Source organism: Meles meles, chromosome 8 (genome assembly GCF_922984935.1).
Source record: "Meles meles chromosome 8, mMelMel3.1 paternal haplotype, whole genome shotgun sequence".
Classification (NCBI taxonomy): domain Eukaryota; kingdom Metazoa; phylum Chordata; class Mammalia; order Carnivora; family Mustelidae; genus Meles; species Meles meles.
In genome coordinates, this window is record NC_060073.1 from 72,135,145 (window position 1) to 72,150,606 (window position 15,462).

The following is a 15,462-nucleotide window of genomic DNA, read 5'->3' on the forward strand; positions in this document are numbered from 1 at the left end:
CTTCAGCAGGAAGGTTCCTTCAGAACTTGGTACAAACCATGCCACTGTGCCCATGAGCATGGGTTACGTTACCCCAGATTACTCTCTTTTTGTCAACAGGAGTAACTGTGTTGTTCTTTGCTTTGTACTCATAATCATATCTCTTGCTGAATTGAATTCAGTTTCATCTCAAGCATAAACACCTTCAATTTTAAGAAAAGCTGTGTGTTCCCTCTGGTTCTGGAGACCTCACATATAGCCAGCAAAAATGGCCTTGAATCATAGCCATCCAGACATATTTGTCATTTTAGAAGCCCTGTTCCCAGCAGGCCATCACAGGCTCCAAGATGGCAAAAAGAGAACTTTGCCCCTTTTTAAATTAGATTGTTGGTTTTTCCCTACAGAGTTACAGGAGTTCCTTACGTATTTTGCATATTAAATCCTTAGCTAAAACACAGTTTCTAAATATTATCTCTCATTCTATAGATTGCCTTTTATTTCGCTGTTTCTTTTGCCAAGCAGAAGCTTTTTAACTTGATATAGTCATACTTGTTTACTTTTGTTTTTGTTGTTTACATTTTTAGTATATCCAAAAAAAAAAAACAAAAACAAAAACAAAAAAAAATAAAACAAAAAAATAAAAAAACTTTGCCAAGACCAATGTCAAGGAACATTTCCCCTGTTTTTTTTTTCTAATAGCTTTACTGTTACAGTTTTTAAATCTAAGTATTTAATTCATTTCAAGTTAACTTTTTTTTTAAAATATTTTTTATTTATTTGACAGAGAGAAATCACAACTAGGCAGAGAGGCAGGCAGAGAGAGAGGAGGAAGCAGGCTCCCTGCAGAGCAGAGAGCCCGACGTGGGGCTCGATCCCAGGACTCTGGGATCATGACCCGAGCCGAAGGCAGAGGCTTTAACCCACTGAGCCACCCAGGCGCCCCTCAAGTTAACTTTTGTAAGGGATATAAGGTAGGTATCTAATTTTATTCTTTAACATGTGGTTATTCAGTTTTCCCAACATTATTTAAAAAGACTATGTTTTCCTCAATGACTGTTTTTGGCTCTGTGGCCAAGTATTAGTTGACTGTGTATGTGTGGGTTTATTTCTTGGCTCTTTCTCCATTCTGTTCCATTAATTTATGTGTCTTTTTTATGCTAGTACAATGTAGTTTTGAAGCTTTTGTAATACAGATGCAAAGCAGGAAATGTGATGCCTCCAGCTTTGTTCTTCTTTCTCAAGATTACTTTGTTTATTTGGAGTCTTTTGTAGTTACATAAAATTTTAGGACTTTTTTTTCTATTTCTGTGATTATATATATATATATATATATATATATATATATATCATTGCAATTTTAATAGGGATTACACTTTATATATAGATGGCTTTGGGTGCATCCCATAAGTCTTGGTATATTGTACATATCCATCTTCTTTTGTTCCAAGACCTTTTTTTCCTCTTCTGATTTTTTCTTTGACCCATTGGTTGTCCAGGAGTATGTTGTTTGATTTCCAAACATTTGTGAATTTTCCAATATTCCTCCTGTTACTGATTTTAAGTTATTGATTTTGGTCAGAAAAGATACTTGGTATTGTTTCAGTCTTCTTACATTTTCTAAGGCTTATTTTGTGATTTAACATATGATCTATTCTGGAGAATATTCCAAGTTTACTCAAGAAGAATGTGTATTCTGCTGTCATTGGGTGAAATGCTCTGTATATGTTTGTCAGTTCTGTTTGGTCTAAAGTAGGGTCTAAGTCCAATGTTTCCTTATTGATTTTCTGTCTGAATGACCTATTTATTGTTAAAATTGGGGTACTGAATTCTCCTATTAATGTATTTTTGTCTATTTCTCCCTTCAAATCTGTTAGCACTTACTCAACATATCTGCCTGATGCTGGCTGCATATATTCACCATTGTTACATATTCTTGATGAGTTGATCACTTTATCATTATAGAAATACTTCTTTGTCTCTTGATACAATTTTTTACTTAAAGTCTATTTTGTCTGGTCTAAGTATGGCTACTCTTGCTCTATTTTGTTTTCCATTTGCAAGTATATCTTTTTTTCCATCCCTTCACTACAAGCCTATGTCCTTAAAGCTGAAATGCCTTTCAATTAAATAATTTAAACCACTTACATTTAAAGTAATTATTGGTAGGCAAGGCTTACTAATGCCACCTTATTGTCTTCTTGCTTTTTGTAGTTTCCCTGATCCTTTCCTCTTATTTTGCTGTCTTTCTTTCTGGGTTGATGACTTTTGGTGTGCCTTGATTCCCTTCTCTTTATGAGTATCCACTTTAGGTTTTTACTTTGCAGTTATCATAAGGCTTACATAAAACATCTTCAGTTATAACAATCTATTTTTAGCTAATACAAACATCAATCATATATGAAACTCTACCCTTTTAGTCACCCACATAATTTATATTTTGATGTCATAATTTACCTATTTTTATATTTTGCATCCATAGAAAAATTATTGTAGCTACCATATTTTTAATATTTTCCCTTTAAACCTTTATACTAGATTTGCCTGATTAAACCATTACCTTCTTCCAGTATTAAAATATTCTGAATTGACTATATACTACCTTTACCAGCATAATAGATTTTCATATATTTCCTTGCTAGTAATCAGCATCCTTTCATTTCTTCTTGAAGAACTCTTCTCAGTACTTCTTATAAAGCAAGTGAAGTTGTGATAAACTCTATCAGCTTTTGTTTAGAAAAATCTTTCTCTCTTCCTCATTCTGAAAGACAACTTTGTTGAATAAAATATTTTTGGTTGGCAGTTGTTTTTTTTTTTTTTTCTTTCAGCACTTTGAATATATCATCTCACTCTCCTAGCCTGAAAGGTTCCTGCTGAGAAACTCACTGACAGCCTTACTAGGACTTCCTTTGTTAAAAAGAAAACCACCAGACTAAAATGGCATGACTCAGGCTGAGTCCCCAAACCAGGACTTAGTACCTAACCTAATTACAATTCAGCCACTCCAGAAATGTAGTCTTAACCTGTCAGGAATTTTCTGATGGGCACCAATGAGTCTGTCACATAGGCCCTCTCAATCCCCCAAAGGAGGATGAGATAAACTGCATGATAAAACCTCCTGTTCTTCCCTTTAATGGAAAGTCACCTTACTTGAAACAGTCCTTTTCTTTTACTAATAACTTTCTTGTCCTACCCTCCTTCCTATAAAATTCTTCCATTTTATACAAGTGCTTGGAGCGCCCCTCCACCTGCTGGATGGGATGCCACCCAATTCATGAATCATTTAATAAAACTAATTCTATCTTCAAATTTACTCAGTTGAATTTTGTTTTCTAATATCTTTTATGGGAGAATATTTTTTTCTCTCATTGCTTTTAAAATGTTCTCTTTTAATTAAAAATATAGTTTCCCTATGACTCTGCAATTGCACGGCTGAGTATTTACCCCAAAGACACAGATGTAGTGAAAAGAAGAGCCATCTGTACCCCAATGTTTATAGCAGCAATGGCCATGGTCGCCAAACTGTGGAAAGAACCAAGATGCCCTTCAACGGACGAATGGATAAGGAAGATGTGGTACATACACACGATGGAGTATTATGCCTCCATCAGAAAGGACGAACACCCAACTTTTGTAGCAACATGGATGGGACTGGAAGAGATTATGCTGAGTGAAAATAAGTCAAGCAGAGAGAGTCAAGTATCATATGGTTTCACTTATTTGTGGAGCATAACAAAGAACATGGAGGACATGGGGAGATGGAGAGGAGAAGGGAGTTGTGGGAAATTGGAAGGGGAGATGAACCACGAGAGACTATGGACTCTGAAAAACAACCTGAGGGTTTTGAAGGGGCAGGGGGTGAGAGGTTGGGGAACCAGGTGGAGGGTAATAGAGAGGGCACGTATTGCATGGAGCACTGGGTGTGGTGCAAAAACAATGAGTACTGTTATGCTGAAAATAAATAAATTTTTTTTAAAATGTTCTCTTTTTTATATAAGACAGTTTTATTATAATATGTCTTGGAAAAGATCACTGCGTTGAAATTTTTGACCTATTATCTTCATGAACTTGGGTATCTAAATCTCTCCACAGATTCGGGACATTCTCAGCTATTATTTTTTAATTAATTAATTTATTTATTTTACAGAGAGAGAGATCACAAGTAGGCAGAGAGGCAGGCAGACAGAGAGGGGGAAGTAGGCTCCATGCTGAACAGAGAGCCCGATGTGGGGCTTGATCCCACAACCCTGAGACCATGACCTAAGCCGAAGACAGAGGCTTCATCCACTGAGCCACCCAGGTGCCCCTCAGCCATTATTTTTTTATTTCTGCTCCTTTCTCTCTCGCTCGCTCTCTCTCGCCCTTCTGAGACTCTAAAATTGCATAGTTTCTTCAAATGTTATTGCATAGTTTCTCTGATTATGTCATTTCAATGGCCTCTCTTCTAGTTCACTAATTGTTTCTTCTGCTTAGCCAAGTCTTCTTTTTAAGACCTCTCTTATGTCCTTCAGTTCAATCATTATAGTCTTCAATTCTCTTTTTTTATGACTTCTATTTCTTTGTTGAACTTTGTGTTTTATTGATGAATTGTTTTTCATTTGTCTGTGTTTTCTTGTAGTTCACTGAATTTCCTTAAGAGGAGTCTTCTGAATTCTTTGTCAGATAATTCATAAATTTTTATTTTTATTTTCTTCCAGTCATAGAAATTTTGTTAGTTTCCTTTGGTGATATGTTTCTTTTTTTATTCATGATATTGGCCTTGTGTTGATATATGCACATTTGAGGACACTGAAACTTCTTCCAGTCTCTGCAGACTTGTTTCAACAGGCAGAACCCTTCATCACTCAACCTGTCCAGAGACTCTGGGTAGGCAGACTGGTGGTGTCTGTGGGCAGGCTTGCTGCTGGAGTACTTACGTGCCCTAATTCTGCAATGAGCTGAATGCTCAGTCTGGTGCTGGGCCTTGTCAGCACTCCCGGTTCATGGGTTCACAGGTGCCCCCCACCCCTCCGCAGAGCCTAGGTTTGCAGGCCTGTAGCCACAGGAAATACCTAGAGCCACAAGAACCAGTCAGATTCTGGGTGGGCCAGAATCTGGGTTTGTAGGAGTCCACTGGGAGGCTGGAACTGAAGAATTGCCTGGAGCTGTGAGAACCATCTTGGGCCATTATGTTAACTGGGGCTGTAGGAGCCAACCAGTACCTAGGTGGGCTGGAAGCCTGGGTTCAGAGGCCCTCTGAAAGCCTGGAGTCATGGGAGCTATCTGAGGCTGCTGGATCTAGCAGGCATCAGGCTGAGTCAAGGGCTTGATTCATTGTAGCCGCAGCCTACCCCTCAAAGCTGTTGGAGCCACAGCAGGTGTCTGGACTGTTAAAGTAGGCAGCCTCTGGGGTTAGCCAGGAACTGGGCTCTTCTACATAAAGTCACCTAGGAGGTAAACAGGAGTCTACCTGGCAATAGGGCGTGCTGGCTCTAGGGTCTAAAGTAAAGGCAAACACTCACTTAATTCTCCTCCTCTCTCTGGTCTAAGCTACTCCGGCTTGGGGAGGGGTAATAGCAGTTGTGTAAATCAATCCTTCCTACCCTTCTCTGCATCCTTTCTTACTTTTGTGCTTCATCCAGGTGATGCAGTCTCTCACCTGAGATCCTGGTTCTCATGAAGGTATTTCATGTACAGATAATTGTTCGACATTTCTGGGAGGAGATGACCAGTAGAAATTCCGATGCCACCATTTGGCTGATGTCCTCAAATACTCTTGAATCATATTTATTGGTGCTTAGACTAGGGTTTTTAAATCTACATTCCTAATTGAGATTAATCTGGATTTTCTTCTTTTACTGTTATCAGTGCTCAGTTTTTATATCAGGGTTATGCTATTTTCTTTAAATGACTTAGAAAGATTTCTTGCCATTTCACACCTTTAAAAATGGATGCTTATCATAAGAATTACCTGTCTTTTAAAGTTTAAAAGTATTTGACTTTAATCTAGAGTTTATTTCATTAAAGATAATTATTTGCCAAAATTTTAATTTATTCCAAGATGATGAGTCTATTCACCTTTTAAACTTCTAATTGGATCAACTTGGGCAATTTATATTATAGGAACAGAAAAATATAAACCCATATTCTTTAATGCAGCTAAAAATTATAAATGAGATGAGGCTAGTCACATTCTTCAGTCAATACAGATGCTTTAAGACAAAATCTTCTGCTAGCCATCACTTCTCATTAAATTAATGAGACAATTTTATCTTTTCAGTTGTTCAGGGCCAAAAATATTGAAGATACCCTGGATTCCTCTCTCCCCTGCTATCCAATCCATTAGCAAATCCTTTGAAATATATCCCAAATCCAACCACCTCTGACTACCAAGCTGTCATTCTCTCTCACCTGAAGGGTTATATTGATAACACTTTCTACTTTTTCTCTTACCACTTCTAGTGTAGGTTATAGTTCCCAGATTTCTCAATTAGAACCAAAGTCATCAAATCCCTAGCTGCCAGACATGCTGGCTGCTGACAGCTCATGTCTAAGTCCCTACCTGCTAACCACTTTCAACTCAAAGGGGGTTCCCACCTGAAGTCACAATTCTACCACAAAGGTAGCCTATGAGATCTGGTCTCCTTGCTGCAATTATAAGTTTGAAAAGTTGTCTAAGCTCCAAGGCTCCTATAGATCAGTTGAAGACTTTGCAGTAATCACTTTGCAGCTTAATTCATCACTTTGCCCAAGCTTGCATCCTTAAGCCCTCATAGGTATTGTTTCTGATAGCATTCCCAGTGAAATTCCTATATGCAAATTCTTCATCCCAGAATCTGTTTCCCAAGACCACTGACCTAAGATCGTTGGCATAAGGAATGGTCTGGGAAAAAAAAAATTCTAAAATGGGATTTTTGAGGTAAAGCACTCATCAGCCAGCTGGCAATTAGAACCCCAACACTAGTAGTAGGTAGAGTACTGAGAGTTAACTCCTAGCTGTTGATGGTGCAATTTGTTAACACTTTCATCTGTCGTGAACTGGAATGAAAAACTGTTGGGAGGGAATACACTGTCAGGTACAATACCTCAATCCTAAAAGAGGTTCAGAGGAAATAATAATTATACAGATGAAAGATTTGAATGATCAAAGCTTTGGACAAAGACAATGCCACACTAAGGGTGATTAATGATCAATTTAAGGCAAATTGTGAAAGTCAGAACTCCTTAGCAGCATAAAGAGAACCTCTCATCTCCTACAGCCAGAAGGCAGAAATTGTGAGGGAGCAAACTTCAGGCCTTAATTACAAAGACAGGAGAACTCTTGTGAAGTCCAAATCCACTTCGGAGGCAGAGAAAAAGAAAGGCAACCTAGAAGGCGAAATCTCTTGGAAGCTTATCAGTGGAAGGAAAGAAAAAAGCAAGTAGTTTAAATTAAGAGCCCTGTAGAAACAAATGAGAAGCACAAAATTAGAAGAATAATAATCCCACCTCCACCCCAAAGCACCAAATATTTTTTTTAAATGCACCTTACTACACCAACAAAAGAGGACACTCAAACTAAGAAATCTAGCAAGCCACCTAAGCACCTAATGCTGCTTCATAGAAACCTCTGTGATTGCTGGTCCAAGAAAATATAAAATGTTTCAGAAATGAAAAGAAAACTCTAAGCAATAACCATACACATCCATAATAAGAAGGAAACAGAAAATGGCATTATGTAGGAGATTTTCCTTATTCTTAGGAGAAACATGCTGAAGATAGGGTATTATGATATCTGCAGTTACTCAACAAATAGATGTATATACAGAGAGAGAGCACACAAACTGGGCAAAATATCAACGGCAGAACAAGCTAAGAATATACAAATGTCTTTCTACTATTCTTTTAATTTCTCTCTTGGTTAATTTTTTAAAATTCAAACAAATGAACACCAAAAAAAATTAATCCAATTTAAAAAAAAAAAGGGCAGAGGACTTGAACAGACATTTTTCTGAAGAACACATACAGATAGCCAACAGACACACAAAAAGATCCTCATCATCATGGAAATTCAAGCTAAAACCACAATGAAATATCACTTCATACCAGTCAAAATCGATAGTATCAAAAAGATAAGAAACAATAACTGTTAGCAAAGATGCAGAGAAAAGAGAACTTGTGCACTTGTGCACTACTGGTGGGAATGTAAATTGGTGCAACCACTGTGGAAAATAGTACAAAGTTTCCTCAAAAATATAAAAATAGAATACCCGTAATTTCACTACTGGGTGCTTACCCAATGAAAATGAAAACTAATTCAAAAAGATTTATGCACCTCTATGTCTCTATGTTCATTGCAACATTATTTACAGTACCCAGAATGTGGAAGCAACCAAAGTGTCCATCAATACATAAATGGAAAAAGATGTGATATATATATACAATGAACTTTACTCATTCATTCAATCATTTATAAACATTTAAACCTCACACATCACATATACTTATAGTTTAGTACCAAATATTTATTTATATTTACAACAGATATTAATGCCCCGGTCTTATTTTCGCTTTTCACTTCTTTTACTTTCTCTTTGTTTCCTCTTATTTTTTGTTTCCTTTCTTCTTTTCTACTTTTATTTTGTACCCAGGAACAATTTTCTACATTCACAAGTAGGTCTTGTTTCTCTAATTCTAATGAGATTAAAGAAAAACATCCTCATATCACACCAAACCCATATCACACAAAATCCACATCACATGAAATACCACAAAAGAGTAATTTTATGACCTTGTAGAATATTATAGGAGAATAAAAATACATTATATAACTTCCAGGGACTACATCAAAAACCTGTGAAAAACTCAATACACATAGGTTTTCCCCAATTAAGAAGTGATATGAAGGCTTCTTGCCTAGTGTACTTAGTCAAAACATCCAAATCTAAAACTATCCATGTCAGTCATAACTCTCAACAAAAGCTGTTATATATTCAGTCAGTGTGGTTTTATTTTTTAAATAGTTTTTAGCATCTTTCATAAATATATTCACACAAGTCTTTCTTCCCTACCGTGCAAGTCTAGAAGTCACTGATCTTATTATTTAATTCAATTTAAACAGTACTAAGGACAGCATAAATTGCATGCAGACATTTGATAATGATTTTCAACTGTGCTCTTGTAAAGCAGAAACCATGACGATTTGATTTGGACAGCAGTTAGGACAATACAACTTGCATTCAGGAATGTAATAAAGACTTTAGTTGTGCTCCTGATTGACTCTCCCCAAGATAAGATACTTGGAGATGCAGGGTAGAGTCTGACTAAACATTGGATTGCATAAATGAGTTTTAAAAGCCTGTGAGAAAGACTAAGTGCCAAGTATAAGTGGATATTGACAATAATTTCAGTTTGAACATATTTCAGTATACAAAGCACTATTGCACAAATTCATTTCAATTCAGTAAATATGTATGGAGAACATATTTAAGGCACTATCCCAGACAGTGTGTAAAAAACAACTGAATATTTACTCAAAGAGCTTACAATCCAATGGGAAGATATGGTCATTTTGGCTCAAAGAAATGGAGTATTTGTAGAGACACAAATTGCTCTCAGAATATAAAGAAGAAAGAAGTAATTTAACTGGAGGAGTTAGGGAAGGCTTCATTGAGCAGGCAGTATTTGAATTTGGTCCTTGAAAACATAAAATATAATTTGATAAATACCAAACATTATAAGATAATCAGATCAGTCACTCTTATGTTCTTTCACAGTACAGAAAATTGGGACTGAAAGAGGCTAAGGGGACTTTCTCATCCAACGTCACACAACTGATAATTGTCAAGTGGGATATGAACTTGGGTTTTCTGATTCCCAAGTCCTGTGCGCATCCACTATATCAACCTACATGAAGTATCTGAATTTTAGGCAAAAGAATGTACATTCTTTCAAGATAACATTAAAAAAATGACTACTCATTTCTGTTCTAATAATAAATGTGGCTGTCCTTTGTGCACCATATGAAAAAAAAATTGTTATCCTCTAAGTATTAATGTTATTTCCTGGTCTAAGTACAACAAATTTCTTGTAGTATTCTAAATAGGATTACTGGGGAAATCAGATCTTTGATTAAAGATTAAGAAAACTGTTAAAGAATAATAAAAAACTTGGGGCACCTGGGTGGTTCAGAGGGTTAAGCCTCTGCCTTCGTATCAGGTCCTGATCTCAGGGTCCTGGGATCAAGTCCTATATCGGGCTCTCTACTCAGCTGGGAGCCTGCTTCCCCCTCTATCTCTGCCTGCCTCTCTGCCTGCTTGTGATTTCTCTGTCACAAAAAATAAATAAAATCTTTTAAAAAAAAAAAGACTAAAAAACTTCATCATGAGAGGAATCTGGGTGGCTCAGTCTACTGAGTATCTCACTCTTGATTTCAGTTCAGGTCATAATCTCAGGGTCATGGAATTGAGTCCTGCCTCTGGACTGTACTGAGTGTGGGACCTGCTTGAGATTCTCTCTCTCTCTCTCCCTCTCCCTCTGCAACTACCCCCACTCTAAAAAATTTTTCGTTGTAATAATTAGAGACTGTAGCATGCAATGAGGGTGATGCCTTACTAGTTTTTGTGTCCCTAGAAAAACAGAATGAGAGAGGACAATAGGATTAAGCTTCGCCATCTGTAAGATAATTTTTTGCAATGGAAATGTATATCCAGGAAATAATAGTAACACATGAGGCTTACTATATGTCAGGCACTGTTTTAAGCACCCCATGCCTACTTAATTCTCAAACAACTCCAATGAAATAGGTATTATTGACATCATTTTTGACTGATGAATCTGAGCCACAGAGAAACTTAGTTGAAGCATGTAAGTGGTAGAACTATGATTTTAAACCCTGCCTGGCTATAGAATCCTTGTTCTTGACCACTCAGTTTTAATGCCTGATAAAAACGGATTACATACTTTCTTTTGTGAAGAGGGCTTTAAGATACAAATATAAATTTCATCCATTAGATATGATGTGAGGTCTTGTTCTAGGAAGGTGCAGCTTTACAGGGCATCTTAGAACACAGACTTTAATGTCAAGCAGACTAGACTTTAAGACCTTGTCAGCCCTGGCCTACCTGTGTGAATTTGGGCAAGTTTTTTAAATCTCTCAGAGTTTTAAATTCTGCCTTTCAAAAGGAAATGGCAATTATTATTTTGAGATGGGAGTGCAAACAACCCATTATGGTAAGAAAAACACTGAACTTAAATGTCAAAGACTCAGGTTATAACCTCAGCTACTAGTAGCCATGTGAAATTAGGCAAACAATCCATCAATCAACAAACATTTATTAAGCTTTATATATATATATATATATATATATATATAGCTCTGTTGCAAGTATTTTGGGGATACAGCAATTTAAAAAACATTGTTCCTTATTCTCCAAGAGAAAATTCATCCAAGTTTTTTCATTTTCCTTAAGGACTGGACTAAGGCCCAAAGGAGGTGATTTCGGCATCACCATTCTGATTCGAAAAGAGAATTGAATAACAATATCATGGTGCTTCTGTTTCTTTGCTAAGTACAATTTGTGTGTGTGTGTACACACACACACATATATATACATACATATGTATGTATGTATATATGTATATATATATATATATACATACAAACATATATATATATATATATATAACAATTCTTCCTTTTGATACATGAAGGGTATACATGCAGAAAGAGGAAGAAACTGCACTTTGAGACTTGTCTCGTGTTCATTACCTACAGCTGCCATAACCAGCTGTTCCCACACATTCTCTCTATGCGGCGTATTTTTCTGGAATGCAGATTAATACATGTCACTGTTGAGCCACTATAAAAGACAGCAGAATCAACATGATACATAGAAACCTGCTGGAAAATGTTGTCTTTTCTTTTCTTCCTCAGAGAGGAGCTCAGTAAAAATTCTAAATAATTTAGACAGAAATTGAAGGAAAAATTTCCACATCTTGAGTATGTTTTCATTCTTCTGGTTGACATGAACTGGCAATACTACTGTGTGCTATGTGATTATTTATGGAATGCAGTCTAGGAATGATCAACAGCATCAGCGTTGGGGGCAGGTTGACAAGCATATAGATAGATATAAATACAGAAAGATATAAATCCTACCTCTAGCACTTAAATGCTTGGAGACTATAACTGCTCTGATCCTCAGTTTCTTTGTATGTAAATTGAAAATGATCATACATAACTCCTAAAGTGACTAAGTGAGACAAAATATACAAAACGTGGCAAATAGCATTTTATTTAATGACTAGTCACTAATTAATGATTAATAATCCATCAAATTTATCATTATCCTTAGCTACTAAAAATCACTACCTACATGTTAGAAGAAAAAAAACAAACTAACTCATTTTGGTACAAGGAAAACAAGTATTTGCAGTTATTTCACTTCAAATCACACAGGAAATACCACTTAGGAAAAAAAAATAGACAATATTTTCTCCCAAGTTCCTAAGTAGGCAGATCAATATTTAATATATTCCATTAACATATTCTGCAGTTTAGCATTTAACTATATCAAAATAGTAAACCAAATTACAAGTTTATTTTTGGCATTTACAAAGTTAAACACGTAAGGGTTTGAATACATCTCTCCATGTACTTATTAGTCAAATTATAATATAGGCATTCTGGTGGGAGAAATACACACATAACTCTTAAGTTCCAAGTTACTAGACAATTTGGCAGCCCTTTCTCATCTCTTCAATCTCTGATTTTATAATCATAAATGGGCTTAGTACTAAAGAGAACAAGCAAAGCAAACAATACATGTGAGCTCTAGAATTGAGTATTTATGAGCAAATCATTAAGGAAATATGTCAGGTCAACAGTCATGCCTCATTCACCGTAAGTACGTCAAAAGGAAAGCAAATTAACTTACAGTGAACAAGAACTTCCTTGGATTCCATGAAAATGTTTAGAAGAGCAGCATGAACTTATACTTCTAAACACAAATATCTGCTACTAGTTGGTAGAATCCTCAGCTCTGTCTCTCGCTCATACCACCTCACCACACAGATGACCACAGACACTCCTTCCCAACAGCTGACTTTTAATCCTGTCTTTAAGTTTAAAGAATTATTGAACACTGCATCTGAAACTAATGAGGTATTATATGTTGGCTAACTGAATTTAAATTAAAATAGAATATTTTTTCAAAATTATATTGCATGTAATAATGAAATTACCAAGAAGAAAACTTTTAAAGATTATCCTCTAGCTTTCTCTCCCTATACATGTTTCTCAAAAAAGACTGGCTCAATTTGTGAGCTTAACTACATAATTTTCTTTACATCCATTGCTCCATTGACTATATTAAGATTACCCAACACAATTCTCTTCTTTGAGCTGAAAGATGTGCACTCTGGGATATAACACAAATGTCAAAGTCATTTGGATGTCACTGAAGATGAAACATTAATGTTATAAAGGCAACTGATACAATCAGAGTATGCTACTTCCAGGAAATAAATAAATACTACCTAATTCAGGCTTCCCCACAACTTAAAAGCCTACAGCAAGTGGTTGGCAATGATATTACAGACTTTCCAAAGACCCCATATCTGCTGTTTTTCTCTGCAATATCATGTTGGAATGAAAAAGTTATTTTCACTTAAATCCCTAAAATGCTAAAAATTCATGGCCACAGACTTTACTCACAGAAAACAATTTTAATTACAAAAAAATCACTAGCACTTTCTTCTTTTTACATGTCACAAAATGTCAAGTTTTCTGCTTATTAGCCTTATTATTTACAAATTATATTTGTGGAATAATTACATAAAAGAAGGTAAACATTATTTCCTACAACCTATGTCATCAAAACAGAAGAGTACTACATTTAATTTGTCAAAAATACTGTCCCTGAAGTTTAACACACATAAAAAAACCTCATCTAGATATTACCAACAACTAATATTCACTTAACACAAATTTAGTGAGCTTACCATGTGCCAAGCACTACGTTAGATTTCAGAGATACAAAAAATGGTAAGACACATTCTGTTGTTTAAAAAAAAAAGAAATTGCAGTAAGTGTAGTGGTCTGTCCAGGGGTATCCAATAAGGTTACTGTCCTCAAATTTTCCCTTTAAAATAAAATTTTTAAAACAATTCCATTTGCAAAGAATTCTTCTTAATTCTTGGGAATAAATTTAACAGAAGTAGTGCAAGGCTCATACACTAAAAACTACAAAGCCTACAGCCATATTCATATACCCCATATTCACGAACTGGAAAACAGTATTTTAAGATAGCGAGCTGATCATATAGCTTATAGATTCAACATGACCTTTATAAAAACCCAAACTGTTTTTTTAATGCAGACATTGACAAACTGATCCTAAAATTTATATGGAAATGCAAGTGACCCAGCATAGCCAAAACAATCCTTGAAAAGAAAAACAAAGAATAATCTATACTTTCTGAATTCAAATCTTATTACACTAACTGAAACAGTATAGGACTGGAATAATGACAGAATATAGATGGATGGAGTGGCATTGAGAGTCCAGATATAAATTGTTACATCTATAGTTAATTGATTTTGTTAAAGGATTTATTTATTTATCTGACAGAGAGACAGAGAGGGAACACAAGAAGGGGGAGTGGGAGAGGGAGAAGCCATCTCCCGACTGAGCAGAGAGCCTGATGCAGGGCTTGATCCCAGGACCCTGGATCATGACCTGAGCTGAAGGCAGGTGCTTAATGACTGAGCCACCCAGGAACCCCTAGTTAATTGATTTTTAACAATAGTGCCAACACAATTCAACAAGGGAAGGAGTGGTCATTTTAGCAAATGGTTTTGGAACAACTGATTATTTACATGTAAATGAATGGATTTGGAGCCATACCTCACACCATATATAAATTTAACTCAAAATGGATCAAAGTCCTACATGTAAGAATCAAAACTATAAAACTCATAGGAAAAAACAGGTATAAAACTTCCATGACCTTGGGTTAGGCAATGGATTCTTAGATATGACTTCAAAAGCTGAAGAAACCACATTGAAAAAAATAAATAAAAATCTGTGCCTCAGATGAAACTATCAGTTTCCCACAGATGGAATATTTACAATGAATGTGATAAGGGTCTATTATCTACAATATATAAAGAACTATCAACAACAGAAAGACAAACAACCCAATTTAAAAATGGACAAAGATTTAAACAAACATTTCTCCAAAGAAGACATAGAAGTGGCCAATAAACACATGAAAAGATGCCCAACATCATCAGTCATTAGGGAAATACAAATCAAAACCACAATGAGGTGGTGCATCCAGCAGTTCTACAGATCCATCTCTTGCTTCAACAGTGTTTGGATGGAACAGACCCAGGGACGCCCTTTCTACTAGCCTCTGACCACCCTCCAGCCTTTTTTCCAGTTGCAACATTTGGAGCCATCTTCTCAGCCAGCCTCTGCCTCCAGGACCAGCTAACACCTTATTTTGAGCTTAGCTCCTTAT